Below are 27,530 nucleotides of genomic sequence, written 5' to 3'. Positions count from 1 at the left end.
GGAATGAGAAAAGTACTAAAAAAAAAAAAAAAAAAAAACCAAAACTTTGGAACCTGGAAAGATTCTAGAATTTCCTTGTTCTGTGCTTCTGAATAAACAACATGCCACTATGAAAGAATGTGTGTGTTGATTTTTTTAAAAATAAAGATATTGTGGGTGGTATGATTTCAATGAAATAACAGGCTTTATTTTTCATTAACAAAATGAGGGAATTAGACTTAAAGGTATCATACTACTGTTTGAATTATGAGATTAAATTTGCGCTGTGTTTGTTTCAATTACATTGTGTCACACTGCTTCACTTACTTTGTTGTTTCTATGTCAATCTGTAGAAACATAATCTTACCCATTCACTGATAACTTCTCAACTTTTCCTTCCAATGATACATGTAAAACATTTGTGTCCTACATGGATGGATCCAGAGATTGTCATATGGAGTGAAGAAAGTCAGACAGAAAAGGAGAACTATTGTATGATATACCTTATATGTGAAATCTGGAAAGAAATGATACAAATAAGCTTATTTACAAAATAGAACAGATTCACAGACTTAAGAGATTGAATTTATGGTTGCCGGGGGAAGGATGGGGATGAGATAGTTAGAGGGTGGGATGGGCATGTACACACTGCTATAGTTAAAATAGATAACCAGCAAGGGCCTACTGTACCGGTACAGGGAATTCTGCTCAATGTTGTGTGGCAGCCTGGTTGGAAGGGGCGGTTGAAAGAGAATGGATACGTTAATATCTATGGCTGAGTTCCTTTGCTGTATACCTGAAACTATTGCAATATTGTTAATTGACTATATTCCAATACAGAATAAAAAGTTAAAAAATTTGCGTTCCCAAAGTGTGCTCCTGGGTGCTGGTTTTGATTCTGTAGTGGAGTGTTAAAATTTTGGTGATTGGGTCACACCACCTGAGTTTGAACTGTGACTCCAGCTGTGAAATGTTGGGGTAGGTACTTAATCTTGGTAGCCCATGGTTTCCTCATCTGTAAAATGGGTTTTCAATAGCACTTACCTTGTTGAGTTGTTGTGAAAGTACATAGAACAATGTTGGCCTCTAGTACATACTTGGAAGGCAAAATAGTAAAAGCTATTATTTTCCCAGTTGAGAAAGCACATGTTGGGCTGCAAATAAATGTCAATTATAGTCTTTGAAGGAGGATTGATCCAATTTTTATTTTATCTGAATTGTATATTATACATTTATATTTCTAGTGTGTAGAAAATAATCTGTAACTTTTCAGTTCCGAGTTCATTGGATGTCTTATTTTGAGAATTATTGGTCTAAATAATTTTCTTCTTTGTATTGATGTGCACAACTGGTTTTGACAGGAAGCTAAATGCTATTTGAAAAGTGTACTTCACACATTCTGGCAAGTCAAATAATTGAAAGATTTAATTAATTTAGAGAAAAATGTTTTGCTTTCAGAATGCTCTAAGTCCTCAAAACATTTTAGTAAATAATTTACCTTTTGCCACAAATCATAATAAAAATGATAAAAAGCTAATAAAACTGCCACAATGCATCAATATATATGATGGTTCTTTTTGTGAGTGAATCTTGTTGCCATTTTATGTTTCTTTAGTCAAAATAAAATACTTCACATATTAGCTAAAATATGTCCTGCTCTATGATCAACCTACACAACATATTAAAAAGCAGAGACATTACTTTGCAGACAAAGATCTGTCTAGTCAAAGCTATGGTTTTTCCAGTAGTCATGTATGGATGTGAGAGTTGGACTATAAAGAAGGCTGAGGGCCAAAGAATTGATGCTTTTGAACTGTGGTGTTGGAGAAGACTCTTGAGAGTCCCTTGGACTGCAAGGAGATCCAACCAGTCCATCCTAAAGGAGATCAGTCCTGGGTGTTCATTGGAAGGACTGATGCTGAAGCTGAAACTCCAATAATTTAACCACCTGATGCGAAGAGCTGACTCATTTGAAAAGACCCTGATGCTGGGAAAGATTGAAGGTGGAAGGAGAAGGAGACGACAGAGGATGAGATGGTTGAATGGCATCACCGATGTGATGGACATGAGTTTGAGTAAATTCTGGGCATTGGTGATGGATAGGGAAGCCTGGCGTGCTGCAGTCCATGGGGTCGCAAAGAATCAGACATGACTGAGTGACTGAACTGAACTGTCCTGCTCTATGTGGAAATTAATCTCAGGCAATTTGCATATTCAAATGACTTTACCAGCTAACTCGCAAGTATAGAGAAGATGGAAGGCAATCCTGTGTGTGCATGTGTGTGTGTATTCAGTCATGTCTGATTTTTTGTGACCCCATGGATAGTAGCCCACCAGACTCCTCTGTCCATGGGATTCACCAGGTAAGGATACTGGAATGGGTTTCCATTTCCCTCTCCAGGGGATCTTCCTGATCCAGGGATCAAACTCCTGCATCAGCAGGCAGATTCTTTGCCACTGAATCCACGAGGATGAACCACGAGGATGACCACGAGGATGAACCATGAGGATGACCATTAAGAGCCTTTATTTCAAAATGTTTTAAAGCATGGACTATGAGAATTTTGATTTTCTTTCCTAAGCCGATTTTGCGATGCATGGGTTGCCCTACAGATGTCAACATGCACTTGGAGATTCTAGAAGGCCCAGGAGCAAGACAGACTTTTCCTCTTACCTGTCCTCCACCATCCTCACTTGCAGAAAACCAGCCTCCTTCAGATTTGAGTAGAAAAAGCTAACGTGCTTTTAAAAGATCCTTTAAAATACATATTACATATGCAAATGAAAAAAAACACCCCTCAAACCTTTAAATGGCTGGATGAAAAGCCAGATGGGTCATGGGATGATCAGATGGCAGAGGAACGGCTTCAGAGGCAGAGAGAAGCTAACCTCAGCAGTTCACTGAAGTCAAGAGCCTAACTGATCAGGGACCAGTAGTGCAGAGCTGTTGAGCCAATGTTGAATGAGAAAGTTACCAAAACGCTCGCTGAACACGCATCCTCACTCCTGCTCTGAGCTGTAACAAAATTTATGTGCCCAGTGAATGCTTGATTATTATTTTTCCAACCCAAAATGCCTGTCTAGACTTTAACCTTTATTAGTAGTGAAGAGAAAGTGAGCTGGTATTCATCAAAAAAAAAAAATTCAGGCAGATTAACAGATGACTTATACCCTTGTGAAATGTCTGTCTTGACCCAAGTGCTAGGACAGTGAGAATCAGGCCTGGTGTGGAGAAAGAAGGGCCACCCCCTCCTCTATTTTGTACAGAAGACTTTTCCACTCCTAGTCAAATGGTGGTGCTAGTTCTTTAGTTTTGAGTTTCTGCATTTCCTAATTTCATGGTCATAACAGCCTCTTGTCTACTGCCTCAGAACGGATTTCACCAAAACTGAAAATAAAGGCTCCATGCTCAGAAGTTCCTTAACGGACTTGAAAGGTTAATATTCCTTTCCCTTGCCCTTCTATAGCATACGAAGACAGTCTTTCAGTGACATTCTTCTCCTCAAGCAGGTACTCCTATTTCTTCTTCTCAGTATATATGTATATATATACTTTTTTTCTTTTTGTTATATGTGCTACTATTTACAAACGTGATGTAACTTTACAGCTTCCCTCTCCTGTGAAAAGATGTTCATTTTTCTCTTAATACTCCAGGGATATTTTGCAAAGTTTCTGGCAAGTATTAGTATGACGTTGAAATGTTAAGTCTAAACTTGGTACAGTGAAAATCCACTTTTCAAATAATATTCAGCTGAGTCAGAGGGCAACCCGACTACCCTTTTCTTAGCACTCACTGACAGGCTGTCTGCTTGCTCCAGATAACGCCTATTTATTTGATCCAGCTCTAGCTAGAAGGTTTTGGATTATCGAAATGTGGCAGAATTTCAAAAATTATTAATTGGACTGATCACGGGCTAGCGTGAACACGCTACCTGTTTTCGTCATCTTTGGGTGCCGTAACTTCTGTGAGTTGAAACTAAGCAATCTGAATAAGCCATTACTTGTTTCCTGAAGGCAGTCAAGTTTTCTGAAAAGCTACGCCATCTAGCAATCCAAAAGTCAGCCACCCTGTCTTTAAATTGCCTGTGATTTCAGGGCAAGTTCTTTTGGGTCTTTCTGCCTCAGTTTGCTCTCCTGTGGAAGACACTCCTGGGCACTTTTTACAGGGGGTTGGCGTGTACATAAGTGTCTCCCCGCACCACAGAGTGCTACTTAAATAATGATGTGGCAGTCACAAAAGACAGGGCAGCATACTTTCATTTTGGTTAGAGGCATGCCACATGTTTCAGGAAATGCGCGTTACATTCTAAGTTCTGTGCTGTGTTAAGAGGGTAACCAGTCTTCGCTCTCCCAGACATGCCCATAGTAGCCAACATAATTAAAAAAAAAAAATCTTAATCTAAGGATTGAGCTTTATCAGGACTTGGGATCATGGCACTGATTTCTGTTCAAAGATGCCAGATTTGTATTGGCTTTCTGGGCCAGATATAACAGACTTGCAAAGTTACTCCATGCACAAGATTGCTGGGAAACTCACCTGGTTTTGAATATTATATATATACACACATATATATACATACATATGTAGGTATATATATATATATGTTTATTTCACATCTATGATGTATATATGATATTTATATTAATGTTGAAAGTGAACTTATGAATATGAGGTTGCAGTGTTTGAATTTTATCTTAAAATACACTGAGAGACAAAAGAAATGAAATTAGATGAATATTTATGAGATGTAGGCTTCAGAACCTGTTTCTACTCTATATAATCCTTTCCTATTTCTCCAAAGCAAATGTTTGCTCCAATTTTGTTAATATCCTATGAAGATTGCCCACTAGGATTTAATGCATGTGACTATACTATTCTAGTGGTTAGATATAACACTGTACAGGGTATTAGGTTTCAAAGAAATTAGGAATAAAAACAATATAATCATCAGAGACAACAACATGGAGGGAAAAAAAGCAAAATTTTTGAATATGAATGTAAGTGCCATATTTCCTAGCAGGATATTATTTCTTAGATTCTTGGAGGTATTTGTTTTGTTTTATGGCAATGACAGTCGAGGAAAGGGATTAAAGCTTATGTTCTCAAACTTGCAGCAAGAACGAAGTCAAACAATTATCTTTTATTTCAATTAACTCTGTATCTTTCATTCAGTTTAGGATTTAGAGTTATTGACTCTCTTCCTTTCTGCTAACACCCACTCTCAACCTCTGTACAATGTAAATATTTGCACTTCAGGTCTGCTAAACATTTTCATGTGGTTTTCTGTGGCTTCTCTCAGTATTTGTCCATATTCATTTAGTCCAGTTGATCAGTACAACCACTGAGACTCAGGGCCTGGTACCTAGGCTTTAGTTTGCCCAAAACAGAGAACAGTACTGGTTCATGGTTGCAGGTTGGCTACAAAGATTAGTGGGCAAGAATGAGAGTGACCCAGCTCTGAGTAGATCATCCATATCGGTTGTAAAATGTTCATAGCATAAGTTTCCCTCATAGTGGTTGAGAAATGGCCCTGCCCATTCATGTCCATCATGGCTGTGTCTGTCCTTAATCCCCTTGTTGGGCTCCCTGCACAGAGTGTAATAAACTGCTAGTTTTAGAGCAAGGTACTTGTATGTGTTAGTTGCTCAGTCTTTGTGACCCCATGGACGGTAGCCCGCCAGGCTCCTCTGTCCATGGGATTCTCCAGGCAAGAATACTGCAGTGGATTGCCATACCCTTCTCCAGAGGATCTTCCCAATGCCGGGACTGAACCCTGGCCTCCTGTACTGCAGGAAGATTCTTTACCGTTTGAGCTATAGGGAAGTCTTAGCAGGTGGCTTTTGATGAAGGTGATGGTGAGGAAGGTGATCTTGCCTTCTAGGCACCAATTCAGTCGACTTCCTCTGGATCGTTCCCACTGGACCCTGACAAAACCTTGCACATCAGTGAATTTATGATTCTTTCTAAGGAGTGTAATTTTTTTTTCTTTCTCACTCTGAGACAGAGTCAGGATGCAGAGGCTTGCATTATCCCTGTGTCCGTGCTAAGTCGCTTCAGTTGTGTCCGACTCTATGAGACTCTATGGACTGTGGCCCACCAGGCTCCTCTGTCCATGGGATTCTCCAGGCAAGAATACTTGAGTAGGTTGCCATGCCGTTCCTTAGGGGATCTTCCTGGCCCAGGGATTGAATCCACATCTCTTACATCTCCTGCATTGGTAGACAGATTCTTTACCACTAGCGCCACCTAGGAAGATCCTTGCATTATCCATTTGCCCCTAAAAATATGTTGCTGGAAAGCATCTGCTTCTGCTCGGGTCTCCCCTAGCAGACCTCTTTGGTGAGGATTCAGATGTTCAGCAATTTTGATTCAAAACCACAGGAGATGGCTGAGTCCAAACCAGCATGCCCATCACTTTCTAGTTGTGTGGTTTAACCTCTGGCCTCAAATTCCTCATCTGTAAAGTAGGGATAATAGGAGTGGCCCCTGGATTTAGTTGTGTGGAATAAATGAGATTAAACTACTTAATAAACCACTTGTAGTCTTCATATGTTAGAAACTCCATAGGATGAAGTCATTTTTATTCCAAGCCTAGTTACACTGCCTGAGAGTAAATGTTGGTGGAATAAATGACTAGACCTCATGGTCAGTATCACAGCCACTAGGAGTTTGCATCCATTGGACCAAACAGGGAACTTGACCTGAAAAAAATAAGAACAAAAGCAGTCAGCTGAGCCTGCCATGGGTGCAATGCTGCTGTGTCTGTAATGAGCATAAAGTATTGGAAGAGAAGGTACAGAAATCCCTAACATCCTACCCTCTGTTATGACTTCTCCTTTGTGACCCTAAGGGTAGTTACGTCCATTTGTGATAAGAGGAGTAGGAAAGAAAATGGGCCAATTCTTGCTGAGACAAGGATGAATGAAACTTGGTACAAATGCTTCCCATTCATTTTGCTGTCCGGAGAAGTGTTCGGTTTGGTGGTTGGGCCAAGCCTGAGTCTGTACATGTGTACAGTTGTACCCTGATTTTTCATTCAACATGATGTCGGAGACCTGGGGTGATTTCACCCTCTGGCTCTATAACAAACACTTAATGCCCACGAGGTGGTAGGAACAGCAATCGTATTAGTATTTCCCTTTTAGGGAGCTCTGATTTTGTACCATGCTTTTTATAAGCATGATCACATTTAATCCTTACAACCACTCCACATGGTAAACAACAGTATGGTTCCAGTTTTACAAATGAGGACACCAAGGCTTTGTGAACTTAGGTCACGTGCCCAACGTTACGTGTCTTTACAAAGGACAGTTCTAAGGCTTGAAGACAAGCTTCTCTGTTTCCCAAGCCCACACTTCCAGCCATTCCTTGATAGAACACTCATCTCTAAAGTTTTGGATCCATATGATCCTTGCCGAGAAGATCTAACCAGTCCATCCTAAAGGAAATCAGTCCTGAATGTTCTTTGGAAGGACTGATGTTGAAGCTGAAACTCCAATGCTTTGGTCACCTGATGCGAAGAGCTGACTCATTGGAAAAGACCCTGATGCTGGGAAAGATTGAAGGCGAGAGGAGAAGGGGATGACAGAGGATGAGATGGTTAGATGGCATCACGGACTCAATGGACATGAGTTTGAGTAAACTCCGAGAGTTAGTGATGGACAGGGAGGCCTGGAGTGCTACAGTCCATGGGGTCACAAAGAGTAAGACATGACTGAACTGAACTGAATTGATCCTTGCCTTGGAGGAGCAAGCTGAGCATCTAGGCTGATAAGAGATAAGAGAACAGTCTTTTGGACTCTGTGGGAGAGGGAGAGGGTGGGATGATTTGGGAGAATGGCATTGAAACATGTATAATATCATATATGAAATGAGTCGCCAGTCCAGGTTCGATGCATAATACTGGATGCTTGGGGCTGGTGCACTGGGACGACCCAGAGGAATGGTACAGGGAGGGAGGAGGGAGGAGGGTTCAGGATGGGGAACACATGTATACCTGTGGCAGATTCATTTTGATACATGGCAAAACCAATACAATATTGTAAAGTTAAAAAAATTAAAAAAATATGGAAAAAAATTTAAAAAAAAAGAGATAAGAGCATACACTCTCAGGGTCTCAGTATCTTCATCTGTAAACTGGGAATAATATTATCTGACTCATAGAAGCTTTATGGCTCTTCATGGGGATTAAATTGAATAATGTTAAGTAAAAGAACTTTGCAAAAAGTTCAGCCTTTTGAAACATAGGTGTTAGATGCAGAATGCATAAATAATGATTTAGTTACATGTCACCACATGAGTGAGAGTGGCCCTTGTGTGATGCTATGAAATGGGGATGAAAGGTGGGTTCATTTGTGCTCTAAAGGCCTGAGAGTGTGTGCAGTGGTGGAGATGTGGGTGGAGAGGCTTGGGCCCCTGGGCAGGTGGGAAAGGTTGTAAGTAGGGCAGGCAGAGGGGTGGGGCTTTGGCGGGGTAGTGGCAGACAGGCTGGGAGTCAGCCAGCTCCGTCTCTGTAATCCTGTCCCTGGGGCATCCCAGTAGTCCTTGGGGTGCTCTGTGACTTGTCTGAGAAGACAAGCGGCCAGGAGCTGCCCTCGCAGTTCTGTTGTAAAAAACCACAAACACTGGTTCAGCTGCACACCTGGCGCTTCATTTTACTAAGCCCGGCCATCAGGAGCTTGAACTGGCTTCTCCCTTCTATTTATAGTCATCAGCAACTCTCAGTTCTTTGAGGTTTCCTGCTAAGAATGAATGCAGATGGAGGCACAGCCCTCCAGCTTCCCTTTCTCACTACCTTGAAGACAACACACAGCCCCGGGTGGGAACTGGCAGTCATGAGCGGGGAGAGACAGGCCCCGACAACCTAGGGAAATGGACAAGTCTGTGCAGTCACGGCCCCTGGTCTGGGTCCCTGTCCTTTGCTGGGACAGTAGATTGCCACTGGGGTTTTGGCATTTCTTTTTCCTCTGCTGCTGCTGCTGCTGCTGCTGCTAAGTTGCTTCAGTCGTGTCCGACTCTGTGTGACCCTGTAGACGGCAGCCCACCAGGCTCCCCCGTCCCTGGGATTCTCCAGGCAAGAACACTGGAGTGGGGAGCCATTTCCTTCTCCAATGCATGAAAGTGAAAAGTGAAAGTGAAGTCGCTCAGTCGTGTCCGACTCTTCGAGACCGCATGGACTGCAGCCTACCAGGCTCCTCCATCCATGGGATTTTCCAGGCAAGAGTACTGGAGTGGGTTGGCATTGCCTTCTCCTTCTTTTTCCTCGGATCCCATCAAACTGTACTCTGACCAAATAACCAGCAGCTGAGCTCTCTAAACACGCTTATTCCCCTAGATTGGTTCAGAAGACCTGAAAGCCCTTTTGCAAATGGATGAACTACATTTCTGAGACCCTTCTTCCCTCTGCTGTTCATAGAAATAGTCTCAGCGGGGTATTTCCTTTTCAGAAGTTCGAAAAAGGCACAAAGAAATCCACAAGAAACTTTGAGTTTATCTCACAGAAAGCTGTCTTTTATACTCTCATCTTTACTTACCATTGGGGCTTCCCTGGTGGCTCAGATGGTAAAGAATCTGTCTGCAGTGCAGGAGACCTGGGTTCGATCCCTGGGTTGGGAAGATCCCTTGGAGAAGGGAATGGCTACCCACTCCAGTATTCTTGCCTGGATAATCCCATGGACAGGGGAGCTTGGTGGGCTACAGTCCATGGGGTTGCAAGGAGTTGGACACGACTGAGTGACTAACATACACTTACTATAGCCAGTCATCCGTCAACATTCACTTCCTTAAAACCATGTGCTGTAAAGTAAGAGATGATCACGTCATATATGACAATCCATTTGACTGTATTTCACCTTAAAACTATGTGCCAAATATAGATTTCTTTGAAATTTTGAAAATTCTACTTGCATCATTTTTTTTTTTTGCTTATTTTTGTTTCTACAGTCACCATGTGAAATTGGTGCCACTCAAGACAAAAGGACATACACTGCTGCCTCTGCACCTTTTTAGCAAGAAACACAAAGCCCTTCCCCAAAATCTCTACCCCTGCCCTGCCCCAGGCTTCCCTGCATCAAATTTTACTAAAGGATATTTAGAGATTACTTAGAATCCAATATAGTTCAATTTGACACACACTGTTCAGTTTTTTTTTCCTGATTTTATTTAAGGAATGAGTAATATTTACAAAGGCCCTGCTGTGGTTTATTAACGTCTGTCCAGAGTCTCTGCTCCCAACCAGACTGAAAGTGTCTCAAGTGCAATGACAGGCTTGTGCCCGCCTCACTCTAGCGCCGCGGGGGGACTGGGATGCACTGGGTGTTGTTGTTTAGTTACTCAGTCGTGTCCGACTCTTTGCTACCCCATGGACAGTAGCCTACCAGGATTCTCTGTCCAAGGGGATTCTCCAGGCAAGAATACCGGAGTGGGTTGCCATTTCCTTCTCTAGGGGATCTTCCCAGTCCAGGGATCCAACCTGCATCTTCTGTGTTGGCAAGCAGATTCTTTACCACTGAGTCACTTGGGAAGCCCTGCACTGGGTGTTGGGGACACAATTGTGTATGATAGAGCCTGACCTAAGGCACACAATAGGATATGTGATTATTACACAATGACCATCATGTCACATATTACAATATGGCAAAGTGGAATGTGATGAGTGCTTCATGAAAAGTCAACATGTGGTGTGGAAGCAAGGAAGGGAATCTATTTCTGGGGGAGGGGTGATGGGAAGGAGGGGCGAAGAGGGAGGGGATGCTTAGGGATGGTTTCACATAGGAAGTAACATTTGCCCATGGCCCTAATGGATGGGTAATGTTTACCTAGGAAGATTTAAGGAAAGACAAGAACATAAGTAAAGCATGGGGATAAAGGATCTGAAGACTCATGAGCCAGCTTGTGGAAACATGGGTGAGAAGGGTGCAGGGGAGTGGTGTGAGATTATTTTGTAATTGAGAGTTAACTGTCAGACTTCTGGACTGATGGTGTAGACACTCTAGAGTAGGGTTGGAATGAAATGAAAACTTAACCTTAGGAAAATGCTGTGTAAATTGTAATTCTCAGATGAAGAGTGAGCATGTCACTCTGGAGGTGATTAAACTAGTTCAAGAGAAAGTGAAAAGTGAAAGTGAAAGTGAGAGTGACTCAGTCGTGTCTGACTCTTTGTGACCCCATGGACTGTATATCCCATGGAATTCTCTAGGTCAGAACACTCAAGTGGGTAGCCTATCCCTTCTCCAGGGGATCTTCCCAACCCAGGAATCAAACGGGGGTCTCCTGTATTGTAGGCGGTTTCTTTACCAGGAAATCCCCAGTTCAAGAGAGGTGTGATACAATTTAAAAAGTCTTGATTGTTTATGGTTGTAAAGAATATTTTTGTTCCCAAAATGACTAGCATAAAAAGAAGTAGGTTAGGATTCAGAAGATATAACTCTGCCACTGATGTGCTGAATAATCTCAGCAAATAACTTGCATGCTCAAGGCTCTGTTTTCCCAACTGTAAAATGGGCATAATAACTACCAAACACTGATTAAAGATGCTCCTAGTGATGCAATGAAGATTAAGTGACAGAACTTGAAAAGTTATATATATGTGTTACTCATATATGTGTAAAATGCTATTAACTTGGAATATTTTTCTAGTAAAATTATTGTATTTAAACAAAATATAGATTTAGAAGAGTTTATGTTTCTATTAGATTAGATTAAGGTTGTTTTAATTTGTTTGTAGTTATTAAATAGGTACTTTGTACTAGGTGCTGAATAGTCTTTAAAAAAAATATTTTATTGTGGTAAGAACCCTTAACATGAGCTCTATTTTCTTAACAAATGGAAGGAAGTCCAAAAGGGAGGGACATATGTATATATATGGCTGATTTACTTTGCTGTACAGTAGAAACTAACACAGTGTTGTAAAGCAACTCTACTCCAAAAAAATTGATTAGCCGTACATACACACGTATCCATACGTATGGCTGAATCCCTTCACTGTTCACCTGAAACTATCCCAGCATGGTTAATTGGCTACACCCCAATACAAAACAGAAAGCTAAGAAATTAATTAAAAGACATTGTTGTTAACTATAGATGTTGTTCAATAGATTTCTCAGTTCAGTTCAGTTGTTCAGTCGCTCAGTTGTGTCCAACTCTTTGCGACCCCATGAACCACAGCATGCCAGGCCTCCCTGTCCATCACCAACTCCCGGAGTCCACCCAAACCCATCGTCATTAAGTCAGTGATGCCATCCAACCATCTTATCCTCTGTCGTCCCCTTCTCCTCCTGCCCTCAATCTTTCCCAGCATCAGGGTCTTTTCAAATGAGTCACTTCTTCGTATCAGCTGGCCAAAGGATTGGAGTTTCAGCTTCAACATCAGTCCTTCCAATTAACACCCAGGACTGATCTCCTTTGGGATGGACTGGTTGGATCTCCTTGCAGTCCAAGGGACTCTCAAGAGTCTTCTCCAGCACCACAGTTCAAAAGCATCAATTTTTCGGAGCTCAGCTTTCTTTATAGTCGACCTCTCACATCCATACATGACCATTGGAAAAGCCACAGCCTTGACTATATGGACCTTGTTGACAAAGTAATGTCTCTGCTTTTTAATATGTTGCTGTCTAGGTTGGTCATAACTTTCCTTTCAAGAAGTAAGCATCTTTTAATTTCATGGCTGCAATCACCATCTACAGTGATTTTGGAGCCCAGATAAGTAAAGTCAGACAACAGATCTCTCAGTTCAGTTCAGTTCAGTCGCTCAGTCGTATCTGACTCTTTGTGACCCCATGAATTGCAGCACACCAGGCCTCCCTGTCCATCACCAACTCCCGGAGTTCACTCAAACTCATGTCTATTGAGTCAGTGATGCCATCCAGCCATCTCATCCTCTGTCGTCCCCTTCTCCTCCTGCTCTCAATCCCTCCCAGCATCAGAGTCTTTTCCAATGAGTCAACTCTTCGCATGAGGTGGCCAAAGTCCTGGAGTTTCAGCTTTAGCATCATTCCTTCCAAAGAAATCCCAGGGCTGATCTCCTTTAGAATGGACTGGTTGGATCTCCTTGCAGTCCAAGGGACTCTCAAGAGTCTTCTCCAACACCACAGTTCAAAAGCATCAATTCTTCAGCGCTCAGCTTTCTTCACAGTCCAACTCTCACATCCATCCATGACCACTGGAAAAACCATAGCCTTGACTAGACGGACCTTTGTTGGCAAAGTAATGTCTCTGCTTTTGAATATGCTATCTAGGTTGGTCATAACTTTTCTTCCAAGGAGTAAGCGTCTTTTAATTTCACAGATCTCTAGGGCTTATTTAATTGAAACTTTATGTCTATTGATTAATAACCCATTTCCTCCTCTCTCAAGCCTCTGGTAACCACCATGCCAGTCTTTAATTTTATTAATTTGACTATTTAAGACATCTCCTATAATTGAAATCATGCAGTACTTATGTTTCTGTGACTGTCTTATTTCCCATAGCATAATGTCCTTCTGGTCCATCCATATTGTCACATACTAAAAAATTTACTCTTTTTAAGACTGAATAGTATTCCATTATGCATATATACCACATTTGCTCAATCAGTTTATCTCTGGATGCACATTCAGGTTATTTTCACACCGAACAAACTACTTTGAATAGTGCTGCAATGAACATGGGAGTGCTAACGTCTCTTCCAGATCTTGATTTCAATTCTTTTGGATGTAGACTCAGGACTGGTATTGCTGGGTCATCTGGTAGTTTTGTTTTTAAATTTGAAGAACTTCCTACTGCTTTCCATAGCAGCTGAACCTGTTTTGCATTCCTTCCAACAGTATGCAAGCGTTCCAATTTCTCCACATTCTCACCAATACTTGTCTTTTTAATAATAGCCATCCTGACAGTGTAAAGGATATTTCATTGTGGTTTTGATTTGCATTTCTCTGCTGATTAGTGATGATGAGCATTATTTCATGTATCCTTTGGCCATATGTTTATCTTCCGAGAAATGTTTATTCAAGTTCTTAGCCCTTTAAAAATGGGATTATTTGTATTTCTGATATTAAGCTGTATGAGTTCCTTACATATTTTGTAGACTAACTCTTTTCAGCTATATGGCTTGCTATATATTTCTTTCATTCTGTAGGTTGTCTTCTCACTTTGTTGAATATTTTCTGTGCAGATGCTTTTTAGTTTGATGCAGTTCCACTTGTTTATTTTGTTTTTTTGTTGCCTGTGCTCTCGATGTCATATGTGTTAAATCATTGGCAAGATCAATGCCATGAAGCGTTCCCCCTTTTCTTATAGGAGTTTTACAGTTTTGAGTCTTATGTTTAAATCTTCAATCCATTTTGAGTTGATTTTTGAATACTGTGTAAGTTAGTGTTCAATGTCATTATTCTTCGAGTAGAATCCAATTTTCCGAACACCATTTATTGAAGAGACAATACACAGTACAGTACATCATTGTGTACTCTTGGCACCTTGTTGAAGACCAATCAACTATGTAAATGTAGATTTATTTAGATCTCTCCTAATTCTGTTGGTCCATATATCTGTCTTTATACCAGTACAATACTGTTTTGATTGCTGTAGCTTGATAATATTTTTGGTGAAACCAGAAAGTGTTATGCCTCCTGCTTTGTTTGAACAAGTCCAATTTTGAGGTTCCATTTCCCTCATCAATTAAATGAAGGCATTGGATTAGGGGTGCCCTGTGCACCCTGTTGCTATACCACTTTATGATTCTATAATTCTTGCTCTCAGCAATCTCCACTTAGAACAGTGACTTGAGATACTTATATAAATAAAAGCACAACCAAATCCATGGGGATCTACACTGAAATAAAAGACATGTCATCATTCTATTGATTTAGGACTCTAGTCAGACAAAGAAGACTCTGATATCTCTTGCAGCTGCCTGACATGCTTTGTGCTTATGGATCCTGTGATTTGAGATAAAGGGAAGGAGTCAGATTGTGCTTTCTTTTTTGCCTGGCTCTAAGGAGAAGTAAAAGGCAAGGATAAGTTCAGTTCAGTTCAGTCGCTCAGTCGTATCTGACTCTTTGTGACCCCATGAAATGCAGCACACCAGGCCTCCCTGTCCATCACCAACTCCCGGAGTTCACTCAAACTCATGTCTATCGAGTCAGTGATGCCATCCAGCCATCTCATCCTCTGTCGTCCCCTTCTCCTCCTGCCCCCAATCCCTCCCAGCATCAGAGTCTTTTCCAATGAGTCAACTCTTCACATGAGGTGGCCAAAGTACTGTAGTTTCAGCTTTAGCATCATTCCTTCCAAAGAACACCCAGGAATGATCTCCTTTAGAATGGACTGGTTGGATCTCCTTGCAGTCCAAGGGACTCTCAAAGTCCTCTCCAATACCACAGTTCAAAAGCATCAATTCTTTGGTGCTCAGCTTTCTTCACAATCCAACTCCCACATCCATACATGACCACTGGAAAAACCATGCCTTGATTATATGGATCTTTGTTGGTAAAGTAATGTTTCTGCTTTTGAATATGCTAGTGGAGGTGATAGAATTCCAGTTGAGCTATTCCAAATCCTGAAAGATGATGCTGTGAAAGTGCTGCACTCAATATGCCAGCAAATTTGGAAAACTCAGCAGTGGCCACAGGACTGGAAAAGGTCAGTTTGCATTCCAATCCCAAAGAAAGGCAATGCCAAAGAATACTCAAACTACCACACAATTGCACTCATTTCACATGCTAGTAAAGTAATGCTCAAAATTCTCCAAGCCAGGCTTCAGCAAAATGTGAACCATGAACTTCCTGATGCTCAAGCTGGTTTTAGAAAAGGCAGAGGAACCAGAGATAAAATTACCAACATCCGCTGGATCATGGAAAAAGCAAGAGAGTTCCAGAAAAACATCTATTTCTGCTTTATTGACTCTGCCAAAGCCTTTGACTATGTGGATCACAATAAACTGTGGAAAATTCTGAAAGAGATGGAAATGCCAGACCACCTGATCTGCCTCTTGAGAAATTTGTATGCAGGTCAGGAAGCAACAGTTAGAACTGGACATGGAACAACAGACTGGTTCCAAATAGGAAAAGGAGTCCATCAAGGCTATATATTGTCACCCTGCTTATTTAACTTATATGTAGAGTACATCATGAGAAATGCTGGACTAGAAGAAACACAAGCTGGAATCAAGATTGCCGGGAGAAATATCAATAACCTCAGATATGCAGATGACACCACCCTTATGGCAGAAAGTGAGGAGGAACTAAAAAGCCTCTTGATGAAAGTGAAAATGGAGAGTGAAAAAGTTGGCTTAAAGCTCAACATTCAGAAACGAAGATCATGGCATCTGGTCCCATCACTTCATGGGAAATAGATGGGGAAACAGTGGAAACAGTGTCAGACTTTATTTTTTTGGGCTCCAAAATCACTGCAGATGGTGATTGCAGCCATGAAATTAAAAGACGCTTACTCCTTGGAAGCAAAGTTATGACCAACCTAGACAGCATATTGAAAAGCAGAGACATTACTTTGCCAACAAAGGTCCGTCTAGTCAAGGCTATGGTTTTTCCTGTGGTCATGTATGGATGTGAGAGCTGGACTGTGAAGAAGGCTGAGCACCAAAGAATTGATGCTTTTGAACTGCAGTGTTGGAGAAGACTCTTGAGAGTCCCTTGGACTGCAAGGAGATCCAACCAGTCCATTCTAAAGGAGATCAGCCCTGGGATTTCTTTGGAAGGAATGATGCTAAAGCTGAAACTCCAAGTACTTTGGCCACCTCATGCAAAGAGCTGACTCATTGGAAAAGACTCTGATGCTGGGAGGGATTGGGGGCAGGAGGAAAAGGGGACGACAGAGGATGAGATGGCTGGATGGCATGACTGACTCAATGGACGTGAGTCTGAGTGAACTCCGGGGGTTGGTGATGGACAGGGAGGCCTGGCGTGCTGTGATTCATGGGGTCGCAAAGAGACAGACACGACTGAGCGACTGATCTGATCTGATCTAGGTTGGTCATAACTTTTCTTCCAAGGAGTAAGCGTCTTTTAATTTCATGGCTGCAATCACCATCTGCAGTGATTTTGGAGCCCCCAAAAAATAAAGTCTGACACTGTTTCCACTGTTTCCCCATCTATTTGCCATGAAGTGATGGGAGCAGATGCCATGATCTTCGTTTTCTGAATGTTGAGCTTTTTTTTTTTTTTAATTTTATTTTATTTTTAAACTTTACATAACTGTATTAGTTTTGCCAAATATCAAAATGAATCCGCCACAGGTATAAACGTGTTCCCCATCCTGAACCCTCCTCCCTCCTCCCTCCCCATTCCATCCCTCCGGGTCGTCCCAGTGCACCAGCCCCAAGCATCCAGCATCGTGCATCGAACCTGGACTGGCAACTCGTTTCATACATGATATTTTACATGTTTCAATGCCATTCTCCCAAATCTTCCCACCCTCTCCCTCTCTCACAGAGTCCAACTTCTTCACTCTCCTCTTTCACTTTCATCAAGAGGCTCTTTAGTTCCTCTTCACTTTCTGCCATAAGGGTGGTGTCATCTGCATATCTGAAGTTATTGATATTTTTCCTGGCAATCTTGATTCCAGCTTGTGCTTCCTCCAGCCCAGCGTTTCTCATGATGTACTCTATATATAAGTTAAATAAGCAGGGTGACAATATACAGCCTTGACGGACTCCTTTTCCTATTTGGAACCAGTCTGTTGTTCTATGTCCAGTTCTAACTGTTGCTTCCTGACCTGCATATAGGTTTCTCAAGAGGCAGGTCAGGTGCTCTGGTATTCCCATCTCTTCCAGAATTTTCCACAGTTTATTGTGATCCACATAGTCAAAGGCTTTGGCATAGTCAATAAAGCAGAAATAGATGCTTTTCTGGAACTCTCTTGCTTTTTCAATGATCCAGTGGATGTTGGCAATTTGATCTCTGGTTCCTCTGCCTTTTCTAAAACCAGCTTGAACATCTGGAAGCTCACGGTTCACGTATTGCTGAAGCCTGGCTTGGAGAATTTTGAGCATTATTAGCGTGTGAGATGAGTGCAATTGTGCAGAAGTTTGAGCATTCTTTGACCTTGCCTTTCTTTGGGATTGGAATGCAAACTGACCTTTTCCAGTCCTGTGGCCACTGCTGAGTTTTCCAAATTTGCTGGCATATTGAGTGCAGCACTTTCACAGCATCATCTTTCAGGATTTGAAAGAGCTCAACTGGAATTCCATCACCTCCACGAGCTTTGTTTGTAGTGATGCTTTCTAAGGCCCACTTGACTTCACATTCCAGGATGTCTGGCTCTAGGTCAGTGATCATACCATCGTGATTATCTTGGTCGTGAAGATCTTTTGTGTACAGTTCTTCTGTGTATTCTTGCCACCTCTTCTTAATATCTTCTGCTTCTATTAAGTCCATACCATTTCTGTCCTTTATCGAGCCCATCTTTGCATGAAATATTCCCTTGGTATCTCTGATTTTCTTGAGGAGATCTCTAGCCTTTCCCATTCTGTTGTTTTCCTCTATTTCTTTGCATTGATTGCTGAAGAAGGCTTTCTTATCTCTTCTTGCTATTCTTTGGAACTCTGCATTCAGATGCTTAGATCTTTCCTTTTCTTCTTTGCTTTTCACTTCTCTTCTTTTCACAGCTATTTGTAAGGCCTCCCCAGACAGCCATTTTACTCTTTTGCATTTCTTTTCCATGGGGATGGTCTTGATCCCTGTCTCCTGTACAATGTCACGAACCTCATTCCATAGTTCATCAGGCACTCTATCTATCAGATCTAGGCCCTTAAATCTATTTCTCACTTCCACTGTATAATCATAAGGGATTTGGTTTAGGTCATACCTGAATGGTCTAGTGGTTTTCCCTACTTTCTTCAATTTCAGTCTGAATTTGGCAATAAGGAGTTCATGATCTGAGCCACAGTCAGTTCCCGGTCTTGTTTTTGCTGACTGTATAGAGCTTCTCCATCTTTCCTGCAAAGAATATAATCAATCTGATTTCGGTGTTGACCATCTGGTGATGTCCATGTGTAGAGTCTTATTTTGTGTTGTTGGAAGAGGGTGTTTGCTATATCCAGTGCATTCTCTTGGCAAAACTCTATTAGCCTTTGCCCTGCTTCTTTCAGTATTCCAAGGCCAAATTTGCCTGTTACCCCAGGTGTTTCTTGACTTCCTACTTTTGCATTCCAGTCGCCTATAATGAAAAGGACATCTTTTTTGGGTGTTAGTTCTAAAAGGTCTTGTAGGTCTTCATGGAACCGTTCTACTTCAGCTTCTTCAGCATTACTGGTTGGGGCGTAGACTTGGATTACTGTGATATTGAATGGTTTGCCTTGGAAACGAAGAGAGATCATTCTGTCGTTTTTGAGATTGCATCCAAGTACTGCATTTTGGACTCTTTTGTTGACCATGATGGCTACTCCATTTCTTCTAAGGGATTCCTGCCCGCAGTAGTAGATATAATGATCATCTGAGTTCAGTTCACCCATTCCAGTCCATTTTAGTTCGCTGATTCCTAGAATGCTGACGTTCACTCTTGCCGTCTCCTGTTGACCACTTCCAATTTGCCCTGATTCATGGACCTGACATTTCAGGTTCCTATGCAATATTGCTCTTTACAGCATCGGACCTTGCTTCTATCACCAGTCACATCCACACCTGGGTATTGTTTTTGCTTTGGCTCCATCCCTTCATTCTTTCTGGAGTTATTTCTCCATTGATCTCTAGTAGCATATTGGGCACCTACTGACATGGGGAGTTCCTCTTTCAGTATCCTATCATTTGCCTTTTCATACTGTTCATGGGGTTCTCAAGGCAAGAATACTGAAGTGGTTTGCCATTCCCTTCTCCAGTGGACCTCATTCTGTCAGACCTCTCCACCATGACCTGCCTGTCTTGGGTGGCCCCACAGGGCATGGCTTAGTTTCATTGAGTTAGACAAGGCTGTGGTCCAAGTGTGATTAGGTTGACTAGTTTTCTGTGATTATGGTTTCAGTGTGTCTGCCCTCTGATGCCCTCTTGCAACACCTACCGTCTTACTTGGGTTTCTCTTACCTTGGATGTCGGGTGTCTCTTCACGGCTGCTCCAGCAAAGCGCAGCTGCTGCTCCTTACCTTGGACGAGGGGTATCTCCTCACTGCCGCCCCTCCTGACCTTGAACATGGAATAGCTCCTCTAGGTCTTCCTGCGCCTGCACAGCCACCGCTCCTTGGACGTGGGGTTGCTGCTCTCAGCTGCCGCCCCTGGCCTCGGGCATGGGGTAGCTCCTCCCACGTGCCGCCCCTGACCTTGGACGTGGGTAGCTCCTCTCGGAGGCAAGGATACCAATTAAAAAAAAAAAAAAGAAAAGGCAAAGACTTGTTGGGGGTTAGGAGTTGGGGGCGGGGGGAGGCCAAGCACACTAAATAATTTAATTTCAGTTACAATAAATCTCAAGTGATAATACTCCACTCCTGAGGATGCTCCCTGGTGGGCAATGTTGGGGCATTTTATTTTAAGCAGAAAAGTACAGGGACAGGGTGACATCATAACATTTAGCATGAGGAACATTGCTCACATTGGTCTGTGGCCCTACCCCTCCAGATTATTTAGGCTTCACAAATCAAGCCAAGAGGTATTTCCAAATTTAGTTTGTGAGGGAAAGGTTTCATAGAAGAATGTTGTTTTCTAGGAAATGAAAAAGCAGAAAGCAAAGTCTCCTGCTTACTATGGCATTCATGTTGCATAAGCAGTATTAATAGAGTTGAGTATTAATCATTCAGAGCAGCTCACAAATTATCTATGTTCAGACTCCACAGGGCCCTTGCTTCACTTTCTTCTCACCATCTGGAGTCTGTCCATTTGACTCCTCCCTCGGCACTTGGAAGAGAAGCAAAACTGAAGTGCGCCAATTTTCTACTTGTTAACAGCCATGGTAAAAAGCTCAGTAGGGGAAGGGGTTTATACTGTTAAGCTGAAGAAAGTTTTTGGATTGCTTAAGGCTCCAATTTGTTGATGGGATTTCTAGAATTCACCAACACCGATATTTGAGAATTGAGTACTCTAGACAAGTTTGTAGATTTACGAAAGTGTAACTAACAAGGGCTGTCCTTAAATTTCTTATCCAGCTCTTCAGTTCTAAATTTATTGCCAATTTTGTTTATCAAACTTATTCTCAGAGGAGTGGTATTTGCTAGGGCCACAAGGAAACATCTGTGAGCTTAAACCTTAGAGGCAGATAGCCAATTAGAACATTTGGCATTTAAGGCTTAGATTGCAGAAGAGAAAAATTAATCAAGGAAACCCCTAAAAATATTGAGAAGGCAACTTAAAAAAAAGTCTTATCACTGATGAACTGAAGTACTGAGTTCATGTTAATTAAGAAATGTCAAGATTTAATAATGAATCAATGAGGACTGTCATATTATGGCAAGGTTGGAAGTTGATGTCAATCTCTGTTGCCAGGATTTATGGCAGATTATATAATAGAATCCTGAGCTCTGTGAGATCAAAGGAAAATGCTGGCTCTTTCTTCATCCATTCTCTTAGGTCAAGCCTACCCAGCAAGAAGCCAAGTTGAGAGTTGAGCAATTATCTGAAGTGGGCAGTAAAGACTGCCAAAACCAGATAATACATAACCAGAAAGTCACCATGGAGGGAAAATGTGGACTGAAAATAGAAGGGAAGGGGGTGAAATGTCAAACAGTTTGGTCAGTGTCCACAGTCCACAGTCACTGGATAACAGCCAATTCCTGGCTTCATGTAATTATCTAGAATGAGTATAAAGACTAGAGTTAAAAAAAAGATGAATTCATTACCAAGGTTGTTGTATATTTGTGCAAAATTTCTCTGTATCTGTATTACTATCTGTGACATGTTGATTTTTGAGTATTTCCAGGGATTTTACTATTTTAGATTAGTATGTCGAGGTGACTGAGGAAGCCTAAGCACTCTATTGTCTTACATGGAGAATAAATTTAAGATTAATTGAATGTTATATTTAATTAACCTTTTCCACCTACAGCATAGGCTTATGAACTTTCCATTGAAAACTTTGATTCTCCCTTACCTTTATCATTTCCTTATGTGGTAATTTCTGTATCTCCTTGATGTCCATAGAATTTATCAAGGAATTGTACAAACCACTGGAATAGGGTTTATATTATCTTTGGTTAAAAGATAAAAAATAAAACTATTAAAGTCTTAGATCAATGTCATTTGTTTTCTTCTATTTGAAATGGAAACCATAAACTACTTACTCTGAGCAGATGTTTCCTAGACCTAAAATATAGTTGTCATTCCTTGACCCCTATAAATCTGTCATTGTGTACCTGCTAATCTTGAAAACTCCTTAATTCAACATTAAACTTTCCATTTGTTGTTTTTTTATTGAGAAAAAGTTCATAAATTAGATTCCCTGCTGCTTAGAATTAAGAAAAAACACAGTCAGGCTAGTATTACAGAGAGAAAAACAAGTTAAGAAGTTAATATTTTTTCACTCTATCATGTCTTATACTTTGAAAGCCATTGTATACAGCATTTTGGAAAAAAAAAAAAAAACCCAAAAAATAACCCAGGGCCTTTTTTCAATAGCTCAGGCTGATGTTTGAAATTCACAGTGAAAATTGCCCATGGAATATTCTTGAAGTACTGCTAGGGAGACCATTGGAATACCTTATATAAAGTAAAAATTCAAGAAGAATTTTGCATGAAGTAAGGATTAAGAAAGTTGTTTTGTAAATAATATGAATGCGTGTATTAAGTGGCATTGTTAAATTTCTCACTCACTCTGTGTAGTGACTGCTTTTCCTGTCATAGAGCAATGTCTGAATCTCTGTGATATACCCATACAGCACAGCCACAAGAAGTTCAAGTCTGCTTCTGGTGAACTCATGTTTGGAGATGCTGTGGGCCAGCATTTTTTGCTCTAATAGCAAAATTGATCTACAAATAACAGAATTCATCCTATGGACCTGAGTTGGTAGGGTGTGTGGTGGTCTATGAATTTCACGTGATTGCTTGCTCATGGCATCCATGGTAAGTATCTTATGCCTTCCTTAGCTTTGTAAAAGAATATGATCAGGGAGTTATGTGCAGATGTGAGAGTTGGACCGTAAGGAAGGCTGAGCACCAAAGAATTGATACTTTCGAACTGTGGTGTTGGAGAAGACTCTTGAGGGTCCCTTAAACAGCAAGGAGATCAAACCAGTCAATCCTAAAAGAACCAACCCTGAATATTCATTGGAAGGACTGATGCTGAAGCTGAAGCTCCAGCACTTTGGCCACCTGATGTGAAGAGCTGACTTACTGGAGAAGAACCTGATGCTGGGAAAGATTGAAGGCAGGAGGAGAAGGGGATGACAGAGGACAAGAGATGGTTGGATGGCACCACTGACTCAATGGACATGAGTTTGAGCAAGCTCTAGGAGTTGGTGATGGACAGGGAAGCCTGGTGTGCTACACTGCAGTCCTTGGGGTCGCAAAGAGTCAGACATGACTGAACAACTGAAGAACAACAATGACCAGGAAATTTTGAGCTGAACAGTTACGTGAAACATCGATTCACCAAAACTTATTGATAATTGAGACTGCTTTATCTTCAACCACCTTGTTTAATTTATGCAAATAATCAAACCACTTATAATTATGAAAATCTCTAGAAACCACCCACACAAGCCTTTCCCTCACCGTTAGAAACAAAACGAGGACGCAAACTAGGAGACTTAAGCATACAAACTTCTTCTCATTGTCTAGGATTGTAGCACCACATCTTAGCAAGCTCCTTTTGAGAAAGGATGTAGATATTAATCTGGATTTGGAATCACCACTGAGACATATGTGAAAATTTTAGTTTTCTTTTTTTTTTCTCTCCTGTCTTCTTCCGTAAATACGTTAGACCTAATTCAGCCATTCGGTTTGAAGGAGGGTTTTTCATTTAGTTTCTTTGATTATCATATGTGTTTTGCCAGGGGTGGAGCAGTAACTGATCAGGGTCACTGATGTGTTTCTTGAGACCAGGTTCAGGATACAGACTGTAAGCTACATCCTCTGTATGCACGGTGTGATCCAAGTTTCTTTATGTGTGATCAGGGATGTTAACCAATGTATCTACAATGCTCAGTAGTCCACTTCACATACAGAAAGCCCAAACTTTTTTTTTTAAAGCTCTTTTATTTTACTCTTTTCCCCCTCAGAGCTCTACCATAGCTACTAGTAAGTAAGAACATTTCCTTATTTGAATTTCACAACCTCCTTTTTCTTTTGCCACTTGTGCTAATAGGAAGCAAAATGTGTGTGTGCTGAAGTGTTTTATAGAAGTATAAAACATTTACAATTTTGTGTTGTTTCAGGTGTATAGAAAATGATCCAGTTATACATGCAAATATATACATCAGTTCAGTTCAGTTCAGTTGCTCAGTCATGTCCGACTCTTTGTGACCCCATGAATCGCAGCACGCCAGGCCTCCCTGTCCATCACCAACTCCGGGAGTTCACTCAGACTCACGTCTATCGAGTCGGTGATGCCATCCAGCCATCTCATCCTCTGTCGTCCCCTTCTCCTCCTGCCCTCAATCCCTCCCAGCATCAGAGTCTTTTCCAATGAGTCAACTCTTCGCATGAGGTGGCCAAAGTACTGGAGTTTCAGCTTTAGCATCATTCCTTCCAAAGAAATCCCAGGGCTGATCTCCTTCAGAATGGACTGGTTGGATCTCCTTGCAGTCCAAGGGACTCTCAAGAGTCTTCTCCAACACCACAGTTCAAAAGCATCAATTCTTCGGCATTCAGCTTTCTTCACAGTCCAACTCTCACATCCATACATGACCACTGGAAAAACCATAGCCTTGACTAGATGGACCTTTGTTGGCAAAGTAATGTCTCTGGTTTTCAATATGCTATCTAGGTTGGTCATAACTTACCTTCCAAGGAGTAAGCGTCTTTTAATTTCATGGCTGCAGTCACCATCTGCAGTGATTTTGGAGCCCCCAAAAATAAAGTCTGACACTGTTTCCACTGTTTCACCATCTATTATATATATATTCTTTTTCAGATTCTTTTCCCTTATAGGTTATTACAAAATACTGAGTTTAGTTCCCTGTGTTATACAGTAGGTGCTCATTGATTATCTATTTTATACATAGTGGTATGTATATGATACTCTGAAACTCCTAATTTATACTACACCCTTTCCCTGTTGGTAACCATAGTTTTGTTTTCCATGTCTGTGGGTCAGTGTGTGTGTTTAACTTAACCCTAAAATAGGAGAACATCTTCCAAATATAACCTTCATTTATTCAATTACCTACCTCAAAACAGAGACATGATTCTTATATTCACAGTCATTGAGAATCCTTTCTACTGAATTCAGTTATTCAAAGTGTCAATTGGCAAGTTCATAAGGGGAAAAAAAGCTAATATTAGGTGGACAAGTAACCATTTCACTTTATTTGTGATCACCAAGTAATTGCATTGTTTTTTCTTAAAATTTAAAAGAGAAAATCACTGGCCTTCCAGTCCATTCCTCATTTTTTCCATGGAACATTTCTAAACTAGTTAGCAAAACTCTTGAAAAGCTGTGCATACATTACAGTGAAAATACAAATTGCTACCATTGCCTAGAAGCCAATCTGAGAGGCTATTTATTTAGCAGTTTGTGAATCCAGTTCAGTTTAGTTCAGTCGCTCAGTCATATCTGACTTTTTGCAACCCCATGGACTGCAGTACACCAGGCCTCCCTGTCCATCACCAACTTCTGGAGTCTACTCAAACTCATGTCCATAGAGTCAGCGATGCCATCCAACCATCTCATCCTCTGTCAACCCCTTCTCCTCCTGCCCCTAATCCCTCCCAGCATCAGGGTCTTTTCCAATGAGTCAACTCTTCGCATGAGGTGGCCAAATATTGGAGTTTCAGCTTCAACATCAGTCCTTCCATTGAACACCCAGGACAGATCTCCTTTAGAATGGACTGGTTGGATTTCCTTGCAGTCCAAGGGACTCTCAAGAGTCTTCTCCAACACCACAGTTCAAAAGCATCAATTCTTCGGAGCTCAGCTTTCTTCACAGTCCAACTCACATCCATACATGACCACTGGAAAAACCATAGCCTTGACTAAACGGACCTTTGTTGGCAAAGTAATGTCTCTGCTTTGAATATGCTATCTAGGTTGGTCATAACTTTCCTTCCAAGGAGTAAGCGTTGTTTAATTTCATGGCTACAATCACCATCTGCAGTGATTTTGGAGCCCAAAAAAAAGTCTGACACTGTTTCCACTATTTGCCCATCTATTTGCCATGAAGTGATGGGACCAGATGCCATGGTCTTAGTGTTTTGAATGTTGAGCTTTAAGCCAACTTTTTTAGTCTCCTCTTTCACTTTCATCAAGAGGCTCTTTAGTTCCTCTTTATTTTGTGCCATAAGGGTGGTGTCATCTGCATATCTGAGGTGATTGATATTTCTCCTGGCAATCTTGATTCCAGCTTGTGCTTTTTCCAGCCCTGCATTTCTCATGGTGTACTCTGCATAGAAGTTAAATAAGCAAGGTGATAATATACAGCCTTGACGTACTCCTTTTCCTATTTGGAACCAGTCTGTTGTTCCATGTCCAGTTCTAACTGTTGCTTCCTGACCAGCATACAGATTTCTCAAGAGCTTGGTCAGGTGGTCTGGTATTCCCATCTCTTCCAGAATTTTCCACAATTTGTTGTGATCCACACAGTCAAAGGCTTTGGCATAGTCAATAAAGCAGAAATAGATGTTTTTCTGGAACTCTAATCCAGTACTAGCATGTGATATAAAAGATTAAACTCCTCAGGTCTGTAAATACCATGCTATCCTTCAAAATGTTTAAAAGCACAGGAAGTCTGAGTCAATGGAGTAATACTGGAAGGTTTATTTTTATGTAACCTGCCCAAATTACAAGGGAGGGTTGGGGGGCAGGACCTAGGTTTGTCTGAAAATCAGCTAGAGATGCCAGTGGAGTAAACCCTGATTTCTCCAAGGATCAAACTGGCATATAACTACTCAGTGAGGTCACTTCTTCATTGTAGAACTGGCCTGCTTTAATGACGTATTTCAGGAAAATTTTCCATTAGATCGGCTGTATAGGAAATGGTTTCTTTATTTATAGGAAATGAAGGTTTCTTTATTTCATGACTAACCAAAATGTTAACATCACCAATGCCAGGCTTGGCCACTGTCCTCAGAAGTGCAGACTGGTCGGGTCAGTCTTCTGAGAGTTGGGGTGCACTCTTGTTCCTGGGTCCATGGAACCTACCGAGCCTGAATGCAAGGAGCTGGCTGTTTAGGTGCTGCTGCTCAGACACTCAATTATGTCAACTCTCTGCGACCTCATGGACTGTAGCTCTGCAGGCTCCTCTGTCCATAGGATTCTCCTGGCAAGAATAGTGGACTGCCATTTCCTCCTCCAGGGGATCTTCCTGACCCAGGGATCAAACTCGAGTCTCCTGCATCGCCTGCATTGGCAGGCAGATTCTTTACCACTAGCCCCACCTGGGAAGTCCACTGCCTATTTAGAAGCCCTGCAAAACCTCCTCTGGCTTTGGAATTCTAGACAGCTCTAGTTCTAATCCTGTATTAAGAGTCTGAACACCTATGAA

The 27,530-nt window shown here is 41.4% G+C and overlaps 1 protein-coding gene across 1 annotated transcript in view; it reads left to right on the top strand.

The window, feature by feature from the left end:
• Positions 1–3,471: 3,471 nt before the first annotated feature.
• ESR1 (estrogen receptor 1) overlaps positions 3,472–27,530 on the top strand; it is a 398,889-nt gene continuing 374,830 nt past the window's right edge. The window contains exon 1 of the mRNA XM_025294352.2: positions 3,472–3,489. The gene's annotated coding sequence lies outside the window, so the exon portion shown is untranslated. The remainder of the gene's footprint in view (positions 3,490–27,530) is intronic.

Source organism: Bubalus bubalis, chromosome 10, assembly GCF_019923935.1.
Source record: "Bubalus bubalis isolate 160015118507 breed Murrah chromosome 10, NDDB_SH_1, whole genome shotgun sequence".
NCBI lineage: Eukaryota > Metazoa > Chordata > Mammalia > Artiodactyla > Bovidae > Bubalus > Bubalus bubalis.
This window is presented reverse-complemented; position numbering and strand designations above follow the sequence as displayed.